The following is a 19,761-nucleotide window of genomic DNA, read 5'->3' on the forward strand; positions in this document are numbered from 1 at the left end:
TCCTCCCCAGTCCCTTTCCCTTTGGTAACTGTTAGTCCATTCTTGGGTTCTGTGAGTCTGCTGCTGTTTTGTTCTTCAGTTTTTTCTTTGTTCTTATACTCCACAGATGAGTGAAATCATTTGATACTTGTCTTTCTCCGCCTGGCTTTTTTCACTGAGCATAATACCCTCTAGCTCCATCCATGTTGTTGCAAATGGTAGGATTTGTTTTCTTTTTATGGCTGAATAATAATTCCATTGTGGATATGTACCACATCTTCTTTATCCATTCATCTACTGATGGACACTTAGGTTGCTTCCATTTCTTGGCTATTATAAATAGTGCTGCGATAAACATACGGGTGCATATGCCTTTTTCAAACTGGGCTGCTGCATTCTTAGGGTAAATTCCTAGAAGGGGAATTCCTGGGTCAAATGGTATTTCTATTTTTAGTTTTTTGAAGAACCTCCATACTGCTTTCCACAATGGTTGAACTAGTTTACATTCCCACCTGCAGTGTAGGAAGGTTCCCGTTTTCCACATCCTCGTCAACATTTGTTGTTGTTTGTCTTTTGGATGTTAGCCATCATAACTGGCATGAGGTAATATCTCATTGTGGTTTTAATTTGCATTTCTCTGATGATTAGTGATGTGGAGCATCTTTTCATGTGTCTGTTGGCCATCTGAATTTCTTCTTTGGAAAAATGTATGTTCAGCTCCTCTCCCCATTTTTAATTGGATTATTTGCTTTTTGTTTGTTCAGGTGCATGAGCCCTTTATATAATTTGGATGTCAACCCCTTATCAGATATGTCACTTATGAATATATTCTCCCATACTCTAGGATGTCTTTTTTTTCTACTGATGGTGCCTTTACTGTACAGAAGCTTTTTAGTTTGATACAGTCCCATTTGTTCATTTTTGCTTTTCTTTCCCTTACCCAGGGAGATATGTTCATAAAGAAGTTGCTCATGTTTACATCCAAGAGATTTTTGCCTATGTTTTTTTCTAAGAGTTTTATGGTTTCATGACTTACATTTCAGGTTTTTAATCCATTTTGAGTTTACTTTTGTGTATGGGGTTAGACAGTAATCCAGTTACATTCTCTTACATGTAGCTTTCCATTTTGCCAACACCAGCTGTTGAAGAGGCTGTCATTTCCCCATTATATATCCATGGCTCCTTTATCGTATATTGACCATATCTGCTTGGGTTTATATCTGGGCTCTCTGTTCTGTTCCACTGTTCTATGGGTCTGTCCTTGTGCCAGTACCAAATTGTCTTAATTACTGTCGCTTTGTAGTAGAGCTTGAAGTCAGGGACCATAATTCCCCCTGCTTTATTCTTCCTTCTCAGGATTGCTTTGGCTATTCAGGGTTTTTTGTTGTTCCATATGAATTTTAGAACTATTTGCTCTAGTTCATTGAAGAATGCTATAGGTGTTTTGATAGGAATTGCATTGAATCTGTAGATTGCCTTAGGCAGGATGGCCAGTTTGACAATATTAATTCTTCCTACCCAAGAGCATGGGATGAATTTCCATTTATTAGTGTCCTCTTTAATTTCTCTTAACAGTGTCTTGTAGTTTTCAGGGTATAGGTCTTTCACTTCCTTGGTTAGGTTTATTCCTAGGTATTTTATTCTTTTTGATAAAATTGTGAATGAAATTGTTTTCCTGATTTGTCTTTCTGCTAGTTCATCGTTAATGTTTAGGAATGCAACATATTTCTGTGTATTAATTTTGTATCCTGCAACTTTGCTGAATTCAGATATTAGTTCTAGTAGTTTTGGAGTGGATTCTTTAGGATTTTTTATGTACAATATCATGTCATTTGCAAACAGGGACAGTTTGACTTCTTCCTTGCCAATCTGGATGCCTTTTATTTCTCTGTGTTGTCTGATTGTCATGGCTAGGACCTCCAGAACTATGTTGAATAAAAGTGGGGAGAGTGGGCATCCCTGTCTTGTTACTGATCTTAAAGGAAAAGCTTTCAGCTTCTCACTGTTAAGTATAATGTTGGCTGTGGGTTTATCATATATGGCCTTTATTATGTCGTATTATGTTGAGGTACTTGCCCTCTATACCCATTTTATTGAGAGTTTTTATCATGAATGGATGTTGAATTTTGTCAAATGCTTTTTCAGCATCTATGGAGATGATCATGTGGGTTTTGTCCTTCTTTTTTGTTAATGTGGTGGATGATGTTGATGGATTTTTTAATGTTGTACTATCCTTGCAACCGTGGGATGAATCCCACTTGATCATGATGGATGATCTTTTTCTTGTATTTTTGAATAGAAATGTTTTTTAACCTCATTTTTTGCCACTGAAATTAGAGAGCTCTTTATTATGACTATGGTCTTTTTTATTCTTGGCTAGGATGTGACAAGGGAGGCTTTTGCTAAAGGGGAAGTAAAAGGAAGTTGCAGAAATAGTATAGAACAAGGCAATGTAAATGTACGTGCATCATAAGAAATTGAGACATGCTTTTTTAAAATATTAAGCATTTTGGATACTAAAATATTTTTCAAGTTTAATTAAAGGGTACACATTCCTTAACTAGTTAATAAAAATGCAGTAGACATATATCCAAAGACAAAGGCAAGAACCACTTGTATGATAGAATAATAAAGCTTTTTGATACAATATTAGTAATATTGAGACAATATTAAACCCTACAAGTCTGTTTAGCAACAAAAAGTAAAAATATTAATTTTAAAAATGTAGTTATTAATATGAAATTCAGACCTAATACATATCTTCCTGCTCATCCCTTCCTGTGAATGGATCATGTTGATGCGCGGCTTCAAGTGCAGTAGTTTTTATAAATAAACTATATCATTCCATATGTTAAAAATATGGTCAAACCTTGTCTTTTATTGAATTCAATTTCATTTTAACCTAATAGTTTTCTAATTTATTTGTTCTGTTAAACTGAATTTCTTTAATAAGTTGTTTGAGTAGCCAAGGATGAAAATAAATTCAGTAAAGTAGGTAATTGCCCTACCCCATCCAGAGATTTATGTTAAAGAATATTAAAAAAGAGAAGAGGGGGTGGAGCCAAGATGGCGGTGTGAGTAGTTCAGTGGAAATCTCCTCCCAAAAACATATATTTTTATGAAAATACAATAAATACAACTATTCCTAAAAGAGACACCAATGCATACAGTACAACAGGCAGGATACATCTACATCAGCGAGAACTCAACATCACACGAAGGGGATAAGATACAAGCTGTGGCCAGGTGGGACCTGAACGCCCCCCTATCCCAGAACCCGGATGGAAGAAAGGAGTCAGAATGGGGAGGGAGTGAAAGCCCAGGACTGCTAAACAACCAGGTCTAGAAATCCGCACCTGGCGTGGAGACACAAGGTGCACAGTGTGCTGGATACTAAAGAAACGGAAAAGCAAAACCGGCAGGTAGGTCCCCGCAACCGACGCCCCTGAGACAAAAGAAAAGCGAGTGCTTTTTGCAAGTCTTAAAGAGACAGGGACCCCACAGCTGGATGAAGTTGTCCCAGCACACTTAGCCAGCAGCTGGTTAATCCCGGGGAACTTTAGGCACCCTAACCCCCTGGGTGGCAGCGCAGCTCCGAAGCCCCTCACGGCACTAAGCAGCCTTCCAGTCATTCCCCCAACCAGCATGGACCCTGACACACCAGCCCACTAGTGGAGAGTGCCAGTGCGCGCTGGGGGTGGCGGCGCCAGAGGAGACCGGGATTGGCCTGTGCGAGCCCTCTGCGGCGGCAACCGAGCAACCCAGGAGTGGCCTGTGTGCACCGGCAGCCGCGGTGCCCCAGGGGCCAAGGAGAGGCCTGCGCGCACCTGCAGCAGTGCCAGAAGGAGCAGCTGCACTCCCAGCAGCTGATCGGAATCCAAGCCCAACGCACAGCCGCCCGGGCCAGACCCAAAGGCCACTGCTTGCAGGCACACAACTGCCTAGCAGGGGTGCCACTATCATGGAGGAGCGCACCTGGCATGCCTGACACTCCACACAGAGCTCTGGGCTACTCTGACGGAGACCCTGCCCACAGTAGCTTAGGGATTAACCTGGTAGGTGCTCCAGGCGTGCGGGTAACCGACACAGACAGTGGGGGAGGGCAAGGCATCCAGTAAGCAGGAAAGGACTTTCCTCTCCCAGCTGACACACCCGCAACCTGCCTACAGTCACTTCTATCACCATGAAAAGGCAGAAAAATTTAGTCCAGTCCAAAATAGCCCATACAACCCCTGAGAGAGGATCTGCAGAGACAGACCTAACCAGTCTCCCTGAAAAAGAATTCAAAATAAAAATCATAAACATGCTGATAGATCTACAGAGAAATATGCAAGAGCTAAAGGAGCAAGTACAGAGGGAGACTACAGAAATAAAACAGTCTCTGGAAGGACTTAAAACCAGAATGGATGGGATGCAAGAGGCCATTAATGGACTAGAAACCAGAGAACAGGAATGCACAGAAACTCATGCAGAGACAGATAAAAGGATATCCAGAAATGAAACAATATTCAGAGAACTGTGTGACCAATCCAAAAGGAACAATACCCGCATTATAGGGGTACCAGAAGAAGAAGAGAGAGGAAAAGGGATAGAAAGTATATTTGAAGAAATAAGTGCTGAGAACTTACCCAAACTGGGGGAGGAAATAGTTCCTCAGACCATGGAAGCACACAGATCTCCCAATAGAACGGACCCAAAGAGGACAACACCAAGACACATAATAATTAAAATGGCAAAGACCAAGGACAAGGACAGAGTATTAAAGGCAGCCAGAGAGAAAAAAAAGGTCACCTACAAAGGAAAACCCATCAGGCTCTCATCAGACTTCTCAACAGAAACCTTACAGGCCAGAAGAGAATGGCATGATATATTTAATGCAATGAAACAGAAGGGCCTTGAACCAAGGATACTGTATCCAGCAGGATTATCATTTAAATATGAAGGAGGGCTTAAACAATTCCAAGAGAAGCAAAAGTTGAGGGAATTTGCCTCCCACAAACCACCTCTACACGGTATCTTACAGGGAGTGCTCTAGATGGGAGCACTCCTAAAAAGAGCACAGAACAAAACGCCCAACATAGGAAGAACGGAAGAGGATAGACTGGAAGACGAATAAGATAGGAGAGAAATAAAGAATCATCAGACTGTGTTTATAATACCTCAATAAGCGAGTTAAGTTAGACAGTAAGAGAGGAAAGAAACTAACCTTGAACCTTTGGTAACCAGAAACTTAAAGCCTGCAATGGCAATAAGTACATATCTTTAAATAATCACCTTAAATGTAAATGGACTGAATGCACCAATCAAAACACACAGAGTAATAGAATGGATAAAAAAGAAGACTCATCTATACGCTGCTTAGAAGAGACTCACCTCAAACCCAAAGACATGCACAGATTAAAAGTCAAGGGATGGAAAAAGATATTTCATGCAAACAACAGGGAGAAAAAAGCAGGTGTTGCAATACTAGTATCAGACAAAACAGACTTCAAAACAAAGAAAGTAACAAGAGATAAAGAAGGACATTACATAATGATAAAGGGCTCAGTCCAATAAGAGGATATAACCATTATAAACATATATGCACCCAATACAGGAGCACCAGTATATGTGAAACAAATACTAACAGAATTACAGGAGGAAATAGGATGCAATGCATTCATTTTGGGAGACTGCAACACACCACTCACTCCAAAGGACAGATCCACCAGACAGAAAATAAGTAAGGACACAGAGGCACTGAACAACACACTAGAACAGATGTACCTAATAGACACCTATAGAACTCTACATCCAAAAGCAACAGCATACACATTCTTCTCAAGTGCACATGGAACATTTTCCAGAATAGACCACATACTAGGCCACAAAAAGAGCCTCAGTAAAGTCAGAAAGATTGAAATTCTACCAACCAACTTTTCAGACCACAAAGGTATAAAACTAGAAATAAATTGTACAAAGAAAGCAAAAGGCTCACAAACACATGGAGGCTTAACAACATGGTCCTAAATAATCAATGGATCAACGACCAAATTAAAATGGAGATCCAGCAATAAATGGAAACAAATGACAACAACAACACAAAGCCCCAACTTCTGTGGGACGCAATGAAAGCAGTTCAAAGAGGAAAGAATATAACAATCCAGGCATATTTAAAGAAGGAAGAACAATCCCAAATGAATGGTCTAATGTCTCAATTATCAAAATTGGAAAAAGAAGAACAAATGAGGCCTAAGGTCAGCAGAAGGAGGAACATAATAAAGATCAGAGAAGAAATAAATAAAATTGAGAAGAATAAAACAATAGCAAAAATCAATGAAACCAAGAGCTGGTTCTTCGAGAAAATAAACAAAATAGATAAACCGCTAGCCAGACTTACTAAGAGGAAAAGAGAGTCAACACAAATCAGCAGAATCAGAAACTAGAAAGGAAAATTCACGACGGACCCCACAGAAATACAAAGAATTATTAGAGAGTACTATGAAAACCTATTTGCTAACTAGCTGGGAAACCTAGGAGAAATGGACAACTTCCTAGAAAAATACAACCTTCGAAGACTCACCCAGAAAGAAACAAAGTCTAAACAGACCAATCACCAGCAACGAAATTGAAGCAGTAATCAAAAAAACTACCAAAGAACAAAATCCCCCGGCCAGATGGATTTACCTCAGAATTTTATCAGACATACAGAGAAGACATAATACCCATTCTCCTTAAAGTTTTCCAAAAAATAGAAGAGGAGGGAATACTCCCAAACTCATTCTATGAAGCCAACATCACCCTAATACCAAAACCAGGCAAAGACCCCACCAAAAAAAGGAAACTACAGACCAATATCCCCAATGAACGTAGATGCAAAAATACTCAACAGAATATTAGCAAACCGAATTCAAAAATACATCAAAAGGATCATACACCATGACCAACTGGGATTCATCCCAGGGATGCAAGGATGGTACAACATTTGAAAATACATCAACATCATCCACCACATCAACAAAAAGAAAGACAAAAACCACATGATCATCTCCATAGATGCTGAAAAAGCATTCGATAAAATTCAACATCCATTCATGATAAAAACTCTCAACAAAATGGGTATAGAGGGCAAGTATCTCAACATAATAAAGGCCATATATGATAAACCCACAGCCAACATCATACAGAACAGTAAGAAGCTGAAAGCTTTTCCTCTGTGATCGGGAACAAGACAGGGATGCCCACTATCCCCACTGTTATTCCACATAGTACTGGAGGTCCTAGCCATGGCAATGAGACAAAACAAAGAAATACAAGGAATCCAGATTGGTAAAGAAGAAGTTAAACTGTCACTATTTGCAGATTACATGATACTGTACATAAAAAACCCTAAAGACTCCACCCCAAAACTACTAGAACTGATATCGGAATACAGCAAAGTTGCAGGATACAAAATTAACACACAGAAATCTGTGGCTTTCCTATACACTAACAATAAACTAATAGAAAGAGAAATCAGGAAGACAGTTCCATTCACAATCGCATCAAAAAGAATAAAATACCTAGGAATAAACCTAACCAAGGATGTGAAAGACCTATACTCTGAAAACTACAGGACAATCTTAAGAGAAATTAAAGAGGTCACTAACAAATGGAAACTCATCCCATGCTCCTGGCTAGGAAGAATTAATATCGTCAAAATGGCCATCCTACCCAAAGCAATATACAGATTCAATGCAATCCCTGTCAAACTACCAACAGCATTCTTCAATGAACTGGAAGAAATAGTTCAAAAATTCATATGGAAACACCAAAGACCCCAAATAGCCAAAGCAATCCTGAGAAGGAAGAATAAATTGGGGGGGATCTCACTCCCCAACTTCAAGCTCTACTACAAAGAAACAGTAATCAAGACAATTTGATACTGGCACAACAACAGAGCCACAGACCAGTGGAACAGAATAGAGACTCCAAACATTAACCCAAACATATATGGTCAACTAATATTCGATAAAGGGACCATGGACATACAAAGGGGAAATGACAGTCTCTTCAACAGATGGTGCTGGCAAAACTGGACAGCTACGTGTAAGAGAATGAAACTGGATCACTGTCTAACCCCATACACAAAAGTAAATTCGAAATGGATCAAAGACTTGAATGTAAGTCGTGAAACCAGAAAACTCTTAGAAAAAAACATAGGCAAAAATCTCTTAGACATAAACATGAGTGACTTCTTCATGGACATATCTCCCCAGGCAAGGGAAACAAAAGCAGAAATGAACAAGTGGGGCTATATCAAACTAAAAAGCTTCTTTACAACAAAGGATACCATCAGTAGAGCAAAAACACACCCTACAGTATGGGAGAATATATTCATAAATGACATTTCCGATAAGGGGTTGATATCCAAAATATATGAAGAGCTCATGCACCTCAACAAACAAAAAGCAAATAACCCAATTAAAAAATGGGCAGAGGAGCTGAATAGACAGTTCTATAAAGAAGAAATTCAGATGGCCAACAGACACAGGAAAAGATGCTCCACATTGCTTGTCATCAGAGAAATGCAAATTAAAAGCACAATGAGATATCATCTCACACCAGTAAGGATGGCTACCATCCTAAAGACAAACAACAACAAATGTTGGCGAGGTTGTGGAGAAATGGGAACCCTCCTACACTGCTAGCGGGGATGTAAATTAGTTCAACCATTGTGGAAAGCAGTATGGCGGTTGCTCAAAATGTTAAAAATAGAAATACCATATGACCCAGGAATTCCACTTCTAGGAATTTACCCCAAGAATGCAGCAGTCAAGTTTGAAAAAAACAGATGCATCCCTATGTTTATCGCTGCACTATTTACAATAGCCAAGATATGGAAGCAACCTAAGTGTCCATCAATAGATGAATGGATAAAGAAGATGTGGTACATATACACAATGGAATATTACTCAGCCATAAGAAAAAAACAAATCCTACCATTTGCAAGAACATGGATGGAGCTAGAGGTATTATGCTCAGTGAAATAAGCCAGGCAGAGAAAGACAAGTACCAAGTGATTTCACTCACATGTGGAGTATAAGAACAAAAGAAAACTGAAGGAACAACACAGCAGCAGAAGCACAAAACCCAAGAATGGACTAATAGTTACCAAAGGGAAAGGGACTGGGGAGGATGGATGGGAAGGGTGGGAAAAAAAAGAAAGGGGGCATTATGATTAGCATGTATAGTGTGGCGGGGGAACGGGGAGGGCTGTGCAACACAGAGAAGTAGTGATTTTACAGCATCTTACTATGTTGATGGACAGTGACTGTGAATGGGGATGTGGGGGAGACTTGGTGAAGGGGGGAGCCTAGTAAACATAATGTCCTTCATGTAACTGTGGATTAATGATACCAAAATAAAATTTAAAAAAAAAGAAGGAAGAACAATCCCAAATGAATAGTCTAATGTTACAACTATCAAAATTGGAAAAAGAATAACAAATGATGCCTAAGGTCAGCAGAATGAGGGACATAATAAAGATCAGAGAAGAAATAAATAAAATTGAGAAGGATAAAACAATAGAAAAAATCAATGAAACCAAGCGCTGGTTCTTCGAGAAAATAAACAAAATAGATAAGCCTCTAGCCAGACTTACTAAGAGAAAAAGAGAATCAACACACATCAACAGAATCAGAAATGAGAGAGGAAAAATCACAACGGACCCACAGAAATAAACAAGAATTATTAGAGAATACTATGAAAACCTATATGCTAAGAAGCTGGAAAACCTAGAAGAAATGGACAACTTCCTAGAAAAATACAACCTTCCAAGACTGATGCAGAAAGAAACAGAAAATCTAGACAGGCCAATTACCAGCAACAAAATTGAAGCGGTAATCAAAAAACTACCCAAGAACCAAACCCCAGGGCCAGATGGATTTACCTTGAAATTTTATCAGACATACAAGACATAATACCTATTCTCCTTAAAGTTTTCCAAAAAATAGAAGAGGAGGGAATACTCCCAAACTCATTCTATGAAGCCAACATCACCCTAATACCAAAACCAGGCAAAGACCCCACCAAAAAAGAAAAGTACAGACCAATATCCTTGATGAACGTAGATGCGAAAATATTCAACAAAATATTAGCAAACCAAATTCAAAAATACATCAGAAGCACCATACACCATGACCAGGTGGGATTCATCTCAGGGATGCAAGGATGGTACAACATTTAAAAATCCAACATCATCCACCACATCAACAAAAAGAAGGACAAAAAACACGTGATCATCTCCATAGATGCTGAAAAAGCATTCGACAAAATTCAACATCCATTCATGATAAAAACGCTCAACAAAATGAGTATAGAGGGCAAGTACCTCAACATAATAAATGCCATATATGATGAACCACAGCCAACATCATACTAAACAGTGAGAAGCTGAAAGCTTTTCCTCTGTGATCAGGAACAAGACAGGGATGCCCACTATCCCCACTGTTATTCAACATAGTACTGGAGATCCTAGCCACAGGAATTAGACAAAACAAAGAAATACAAGGAATCCAGATTGGTAAAGAAGAAGTTAAACTGTCACTATTTGCAGATGACATGATATTGTACATAAAAAACCCTAAAGACTCCACTGAAAAACTACTAGAACTAATATTGGAATTCAGCAAGTTGCAGGATACAAAATTAACACACAGAAATCTGTGGCTTTTCTATACACCAACAATGAAGTAATAGAAAGAGAAATCAGGAAAACAATTCCATTCACAATTGCATCAAAAAGAACAAAATAGCTAGGAATAAACCTAACCAAGGAAGTGAAAGACCTATACCCTGAAAACTACAAGACATTCTTAAGAGAAATTAAAGAGGACCCTAACAAATGGAAAGTCATCCCATGCTCCTCGCTAGGAAGAATTAATATCGTCAAAATGGCCATCCTGCCTAAGGCAATCTACAGATTCAATGCAATCCCTATCAAATTACCAGTAGCATTCTTCAACGAACTGGAACAAACAGTTCAAAAATTCATATGGAACCACCAAAGACCCCAAATATCCAAAGCAATCCTGAGAAGGAAGAATAAAGTCGGGGGGATCTCACTCCCCAACTTCAAGCTCTACTACAAAGAAACAGTAATCAAGACAATTTGGTACTGGCACAAGAACAGAGCCACGGACCAGTGGAACAGAATAGAGACTCCAAACATTAACTCAAACATATATGGTCAATTACTATACGATAAGGGAGCCATGGACATACAATGGGAAAATGACAGTCTCTTCAACAGATAGTGCTGGCAAAACTGGACAACTGCATGTAAGAGAATGAAACTGGATCACTCTCTAACCCCATACACAAAAGTAAATTTGAAATGGGTCAAAGACCTGAATGTAAGTCATGAAACCATAAAACTATTAGAAAAAACATAGGCAAAAATCTCTTGGACATAAACATGAGTGACTTCTTCATGAACATATCTCTGCTGCAAGGGAAACAAAAGCAAAAATGAACAGGTGGGAGTATATCAAGCTGAAAAGCTTCTGTGTAGTAAAGAACACCATCAATAGAACAAAAAGGTATCCTTCAGTATGTGTAGAATATATTCATAAATGATATATCCGATAAGGGGTTGACATCCAAAATATATAAAGAGCTCACACACCTCAACAAACAAAAAGCAAATAATCCAATGAAAAAATGGGCAGAGGAGCTGAATAGACAGTTCTCTGAAGAAGAAATTCAGATGGCCAACAGACACATGAAAAGATGCTCCACATCGCTTGTCATCAGAGAAATGCAAATTAAAAGCACAATGAGGTATCACCTCACACCAGTAATTATCGCCACCATCCAAAAGACAAACAACAACAAATGTTGGTGAGGTTGCGGAGAAAGGGGAACCCCTACAAAGGGGAACCCGGTGGGAATGTAAATTAGTTCAACCATTGTGGAAAGCACTATGGAGGTTCCTCAAAATGATTAAAATAGAAATAGCATTTGACCCAGGAATTTACCCTAAGAATGCAGCCGCCCAGTTTGAAAAAGACAGATGCACCCCTATGTTTATTGCAGCACTATTTACAATAGCCAAGAAATGAAATCAACCTAAATGTCCATCAGTAGATGAATGGATAAAGAAGACGTGGTACATATACACAATGGAATATTATTCAGCCGTAAGAAGAAAACAAATCCTCCCATTTGCAGCAACATGGATGGAGCTAGAGGGTATTATGCTCAATGAAATAAATAAGCCAGGCAGAGAAAGACAAACACCAAATGATTTCACTCATATGTGGAGTATAAGAGCAAAGAAAACCTGAGGGAACCAAGCAGCAGCAGAATCACAGTACCCACGAATGGACTAACAGTTACAAAAGGGAAAGGGACTGGGGAGGATGGGTGGGAAGGGAGGCATAAAGGCGGGAAAGAGAAAGGGGGCATTGCAATTAGCATGTATAATGTTGGGGTGGTACGGGGTGGACTCTACAACACAGAGAAGACATGTAGTGATTTTACAGCATCTTACTACACTGATGGACAGTGACTGTGTAGGGGTATGTGGGGGCAACTTGGTGAAGGGGGGAGCCTAGTAAACAATGTTCTTCATTTATATTGTAGATTGATGATACCAAAATAAAATTTAAAAGAAAGAAAAGAAAAGAATATGCATGTTTAAAACTTGGCTAGCATTTGTCTGATTTTAAATATTTGTGCATATAGTAAAACCTATTTTACACTTGAATTTATGTTTAAAATTTACATATCCATGTTATATAGAATATAAGATTTCCATTTTTTCAAAAATTAACATAAAATCTTAGAAATTTTTGGGTTTATTACTCTAGCGTCACATAAGTTACCACATAGCAAGTTTGATATCCTCTCATTTCCCGCTTGTATTAAATTATGCAATTCCTATTTACATATTTTAAAAGTTTAAGATTTTATTTAAAATGAAGAAATTTGAAATAAAGAAATTAGAAATTGATATCTCAATTTCTAAAAACTAAGAAGTCAATGTTTAAAAAATGGCCAAAAAGAAATCAGTGGATGTCAAATGGTTAGAATTAGTGTTACGAAGTTTTGTAAACGTTGAAAAATTGTAGACCTTAGTGACTGTGTAGTTTAGAAGCGGGGCTTTAGGACCACATTAAAAAGCCACAGAGGTAGCTACCCCAGGTGAGCATTTCAGTTTGTTCCTTCTTTGTCAAAGGCTTTCAATGATCAGATTAAATCTCTTAATAATTGAAAATATTTTAGTGTAGGAGATCACAATAAAATTTCTAAGCGTTGCAGTAAGTCAAAAAAAAAACAGAAATTTGGGTTTTACTCATAGTTTTGATAGTTTTATATCTATGTGTTTTGCTTACATGGCTATTTTTTTCTATTTTAAAATGCCTTTTCCTGTCTACCAAAGGCAGATATGAATGTTTATTTTACCAGTTGGAGTATTCTCTACTTTGGAGGCACAGTGGCTGTTTTTTCTTTATATTTCTGAGTGATTTGGAGTATGCCATGCAATTACAAGTGTACCAATTCTTTAATAATCAACAACTCTAGAATTGTTGGAAAGTCTTCTTTGCACCAAGTATTACAGCTTCTGCTATAAATTATGAGTAATGAAGGCAGATGGTGAGTGCTTTACTTTGATTTAGCATGACAGTATGTTAGTATGGGAATTCATATGCCTTTAATCTACAGCCCAACTAAATCCATACTTTTTCTCTTCCTTTTCGTTTGTTTGGACAATGTGTTTTTGGAGATACTGAGCATGAAAATGAGACCTTGAAAGTACCTTGCATGTATGGCTTTGAAAACGGTTCATTTTATGGTGGCCCTTTGAGATAGGTAGTGTTCTACTTGTTGAAAGATAACATATTTATGCTTTCGTTTTCTCATCTAAAAGGTAGAAATGCTAGTACCTTCTTCTTTCAAGTGTTGTTATAAAATCAAATGTGAAAGATATAAAAGCACCGTGTAACTATAAAACATCAAAGTTAACATTTTTTAATTCCCTGAGAGACCAACAATGTTAGAGTTATAGAACACCATTGCTAAAAGGAACAGAATTTTTTCTTTGTAACTCATGTTTTCTGAATTTTTCTGACTCTTTATACGATTCAAGTAAAAATTAACACTCAAGTATTACCCCTTACCTGTAGCCTGTGATCTCCCCCACTTTCTGCAGAAGACTGAAACCATGCACTGTGAGCCTTTCTTGTCTCTGCTCTTTAACACATGATCTCTGTTTATCCTCCTTTTTCTTTGAGTGTAGGCCTGAGTAAGTGATCCCTATCCACTTAGCCAAGAATAAGTCTTACTTCCTTTTGGCCTTGTGTTGTTGCTAATCATCTGCTTCCTTTGCACTCTTAGTCTCTCTCTCTGCTAATGCTTCCCCTGCCAGCCAAAGCCCTTGCGCTTCCCCAGCATTTAAAGGAGAAAAGAAGGGAGAGACAGAGACAGGCTGTGTGAGAGTGGGAGTTTAGCCAAATAATCTAGATTTTTCCGTCTGGTAGCTCTTAACTCATTTTTTCTTAGCCCCTTTTAAATAGGTTTTCACTCCTATCACTTCCTATAGGTATTGTTCCCTAAAAAGTCAGTCATGACCTTTCCCTAAATCCAGTAGCCTTCTCTTAGTTATTATCCTCCTCACTCTTTTCATGTGACTATTCCCCTGTTACTTGAAACTCTCTGTATCCCTTTTCTACTAACTTCTTTGACCTTTCAACCTTTTGATTGTTTCGCTTTTTATCCCCAAGTAAGAACATTGCCTCCAAGTTAATGCTTAGTACACATTATTTTTTCAAAATTATTTATTGATGTGAATTAATTTCTTTTTAGTCTTTTTTTCTCTACTCCTGTTGTGAAACCCATTCACTCCTATAGTTCAGCTAAAACATTTATGTGAACTACTTCCATACTAACATCTCTCAGCCCTATAACATCTCTAACTTTCCTTCCCAAATTCAAACCAAAATTTTAAACCCTTCAGGAGCTACTGTTTTCCGAAACTGAATAGAGCCAGAGAAGACATGTTCTGTCATTTGGTACTAGCATTCTTTCTGTTCTTCCAGATCTACAGTTCTGAATCATTTTTGATGTCTCCCTGATCCTGTATGCTTACACAGTTGCCAAGGCTTAGATCCTGTGTATTATTTCTCATATCTGTTTCTTCTTTTCCTACCACCACCATCATACTAGATCAGCTCTTCATAACCTCACTCATAGACCACTGCCATAGGTCATCCTCAGATGCTTTCCCAACTCAGTCTTTCTGTACAGCTGCCAGATTAATGTTAATTTTAGCTCCAATGATGCCCCATTGTCACTGAGTTCAGTAAACTCATCAGACTAACATGCCCAAACCTGCTTTTCTAGTCTTAATTCCCTTCATGGTCTCTATGTTCTAATCCCAATGGGCTATTTGTGGCTCTCTTAATTTGCTATATTCTTTCCCATTTCTGTGTCTTTGTTCTTCCTTTTGCAGCATTTCTCTTACTACAGAAAATACAAGCTGAGAAGAAAGTGGCATTATGTTGAGGGTGGTCCCTCTACTTCCCCTAGTTGAGAATGACTTCATGGAATAAAAAATGTTCCTAATGAGAGCGTATTGCTCATGTGACTGGTGTAGGCATAGTCAAAGGGGTGAGAACCACTGTTGAATTATGTTCTTGAAATGTTTGTCATTCAGCACCATGCTGCAGCATACCATAAGATGCAAAAGTATACTCATGCAGTTTGGTGTCAATGTTTGTGTTACTGACTGGTAGATGTCCTCATTTGAAATCAGATATTGTCAGGAATAACCAAAGGTAATTATCTTCAGTTCTTCAATTAGTTATTTTTGATGGGCAAGCGTATTTTTATTTGTACATATTCTTTTCTGAAATATATCTAAGAAAGGAATGTTTTATACCTGGTACCTAGAAATATCATGTATATAAATGTTGGAGGCGGAGCCAACATGGCGGCGTGAGTAGGACAGTGGGAATCTCCTCCCAAAAACATATATACTTTTGAAAATACAACAAACACAACTAGCCCTAAAAGAGAGACCAGAAGACGCAGGACAGTGGCCAGACTGCAGCTACACCAGCGAGAACCCAGCGACTGGTGAAAGGGGTAAGATACAAGCCCCGGCCCTGCGGGACGCGAGCGCCCCTCCCCCCAGCTCCCGGCGGGAGAACAATAGGCAGAGCGGGAGGGAGACGGAGCCCAGGACTGCCGAACACCCAGCCCCAGCCATCCGGGCCAGAGCGCAGACACAGTATATGCCCAGGGGGCCCTGGATACTGGGAGAACAGGGGGTAGACCTCAGAGCGGGTGCTGAAGCTGATGCCCCTGTGACAAAGAAAAGCGGGGGCTTTTTTGAAAGTCTTAAAGGGACAGGGACTTAACAGCTTGACGGAAACAACCCAGGTCACAGTACAGCAGCTGGAAATTACAGGGAAAACCGGGTGCACTAACCCCCTGGGCAACAGCTCTGAGACCCCTCACGGAGGCAAACAGTCAAGCAGCCCCCCCATCCATCACCCCACCGGGCGCTGCGAAAGCAGAGAAGCAGCCTGAGACAAATTCCGCCCACAGAAAGGGAAATTTCTCCCTTCCGGCCAGGCAAGACACAAAGACCCACTCTACACGCAATTACCCAACACAAGCCACTAGGGGTCGCAGTTGCCCAAGTAAAGAAAGGCCAGTAGTAAGTGAAAATTTTGGCCCTCCCAGCTGACAGTCAATAGCACCTGTCAACATGAAAAGGCAAAAAAATATGATTCAGACAAGACTAACCCAGACAGCTTCGGCATCTGCTACATCTTCCCCTGAGAAGGAATCTGGGGAGATAGATTTAGCCAGTCTACCTGAAAAAGAATTCAAAACAAAAGTCATAACCATGCTGATGGACTTGCAGAGAAATATGCAAGAACTAAGGAAGGAGAATTCAGAAATAAAACAAGCTCTGGAAGGACTTCAAAACAGAATGGACGAGATGCAAGAGACCATTAATGGACTAGAAAACAGAGAACAGGAACGCAGAGAAGCTGATGCAGAGAGAGATAAAAGGATCTCCAGGAATGAAAGAATTTTAAGAGAGCTGAGTGATCAATATAAAAGAAATAATTTAAGAATCATAGGCATTCCAGAAGAAGTAGAGAGAGAAAAGGGGATAGAAAATGTCTTTGAAGAAATAATTGCTGAAAATTTCCCCAAACTAGGGGAAGAAATGGCCTCTCAGACCACAGAGGTACACAGAACTCCCATGACAAGGGATCCAAGGAGGGCAACACCAAGACACATAATAATTAAAATGGCAAAGATCAAAGACAAGGACAAAGTATTACAAGCAGCCAGAGAGAAAAAAAAGGTTACCTACAAAGGAAAACCCATCAGGCTATCATCAGACTTCTCAACAGAAACCCTACAGGCCAGAAGAGAATGGCATGATATACTTAATGCAATGAAACAGAAGGGCCTCGAACCAAGACTACTGTATCCAGCACGAATATCATTTAAATATGAAGGAGGGATTAAACAATTCCCAGACAAGCAAAAGTTGAGGGAATTTGCCTCCCACAAACCACCTCTACAGGGCATCCTACAGGGACTGCTCTAGATGGGAGCACTCCTAAAAAGAGCACACAACAAAACACCCAACATATGAAGAAGGGAGGAGGAGGAATAAGAAGGGAGAGAAATAAAGAATCATCAGATTGTGTTTATAATAGCTCAACAAGCGAGTTAAGTGAGACAGTAAGACAGTAAAGAAGCTAACCCTAAACCTTTGGTAACCACAAACTTAAAGCCTGCAATGGCAATAAATTCATACCTTTCAATAATCACCCTAAATGTAAATGGACTGAATGCACCAATCAAAAGACACAGAGTAATAGAATGGATAAAAAAGCAAGATCCATCCATATGCTGCTTACAAGAGACTCACCTCAAACCCAAAGACGCGCACAGACTTAAAGTCAAGGGATGGAAAAAGATATTTCAAGCAAACAACAGAGAGAAGAAAGCAGGTGTTGCAATTCTGGTATCAGACAAAACAGACTTCAAAATAAAGAAAGTAAAAAAAGACAAAGAAGGACATTACATAATGATAAAGGGCTCAGTCCATCAAGAGGATATAACCATTATAAATATATATGCACCCAATACAGGAGCACCAACATACCTGAAACAAATATTAACAGAACTAAAGGAGGAAATAGAATGCAATGCATTCATTCTAGGAGACTTCAACACACCACTCACTCCAAAGGACAGATCCACCAGACAGAAAATAAGTAAGGACACAGAGGCACTGAACAACACACTAGAACAGATGGACCTAATAGACATCTACAGAACTCTACATCCAAAAGCAACAGGATACACGTTCTTCTCAAGTGCACATGGAACATTCTCCAGAATAGACCACATACTAGGACACAAAAAGAGCCTCAGTAAATTCCAAAAGATTGAAATCCTACCAACCAACTTTTCAGACCACAAAGGCATTAAACTAGAAATAAACTGTTCAAAGAAAGCAAAAAGGCTCACAAACACATGGAGGCTAAACAACACGCTCCTAAATAATCAATGGATCAATGACCAAATCAAAATGGAGATCCAGCAATATATGGAAACAAATGACAACAACAACACTAAGCCCCAACTTCTGTGGGACGCAGCAAAAGCAGTCTTAAGAGGAAAGTATATAGCACTCCAAGCATATTTAAAAAAGGAAGAGCAATCCCAAATGAACGGTCTAATGTCACAACTATCAAAATTGGAAAAAGAAGAACAAATGAGGCCTAAGGTCAGCAGAAGGAGGGACATAATAAAGATCAGAGAAGAAATAAATAAAATTGAGAAGAATAAAACAATAGCAAAAATCAATGAAACCAAGAGCTGGTTCTTCGAGAAAATAAACAAAATAGATAAGCCTCTAGCCAGACTTATTAAGAGGAAAAGAGAGTCAACACAAATCAACAGTATCAGAAATGAGAAAGGAAAAATCACAACAGATCCCGCAGAAATACAAAGAATTATTAGAGACTACTATGAAAACCTATATGCTAACAAGCTGGGAAACCTAGGAGAAATGGACAACTTCCTAGAAAAATACAACCTTCCAAGACTGACCCAAAAAGAAACAGAAAATCTAAACAGACCAATTACCAGCAACGAAATTGAAGCGGTAATCAAAAAACTACCAAAGAACAAAACCCCCGGGCCAGATGGATTTACCTCGGAATTTTATCAGACATACAGGGAAGACATAATACCCATTCTCCTTAAAGTTTTCCAAGAAATAGAAGAGGAGGGGATACTCCCAAACTCATTCTATGAAGCTAACATCACCCTAATACCAAAACCAGGCAAAGACACCACCAAAAAAGAAAACTATAGACCAATATCCCTGATGAACGTAGACGCAAAAATACTCAACAAAATTTTAGCAAACCGAATTCAAAAATACATCAAAACCATCGTACACCATGACCAAGTGGGATTCATCCCAGGGATGCAAGGATGGCACAACATTCGAAAGTCCATCAATATCATCCACCACATCAACAAAAAGAAAGACAAAAACCACATGATCATCTCCATAGATGCTGAAAAAGCATTTGACAAAGTTCAACATCCATTCATGATAAAAACTCTCAGCAAAATGGGAATAGAGGGCAAGTACCTCAACATAATAAAGGCCATCTATGAAAAACCCACAGCCAACATTATATTGAATAGCGAGAAGCTGAAAGCATTTCCGCTGAGATCGGGAACTAGACAGGGATGCCCACTCTC

The 19,761-nt window shown here is 39.0% G+C and overlaps 1 protein-coding gene across 7 annotated transcripts in view; it reads left to right on the plus strand.

Annotated features, from left to right (window-relative positions):
- The window catches only part of AP3B1 (adaptor related protein complex 3 subunit beta 1), a 306,085-nt gene that overhangs the window by 193,344 nt on the left and 92,980 nt on the right, over positions 1 to 19,761 (plus strand). The window lies entirely within an intron of this gene.

This window comes from Manis pentadactyla, chromosome 2 (assembly GCF_030020395.1).
Source record: "Manis pentadactyla isolate mManPen7 chromosome 2, mManPen7.hap1, whole genome shotgun sequence".
Classification (NCBI taxonomy): domain Eukaryota; kingdom Metazoa; phylum Chordata; class Mammalia; order Pholidota; family Manidae; genus Manis; species Manis pentadactyla.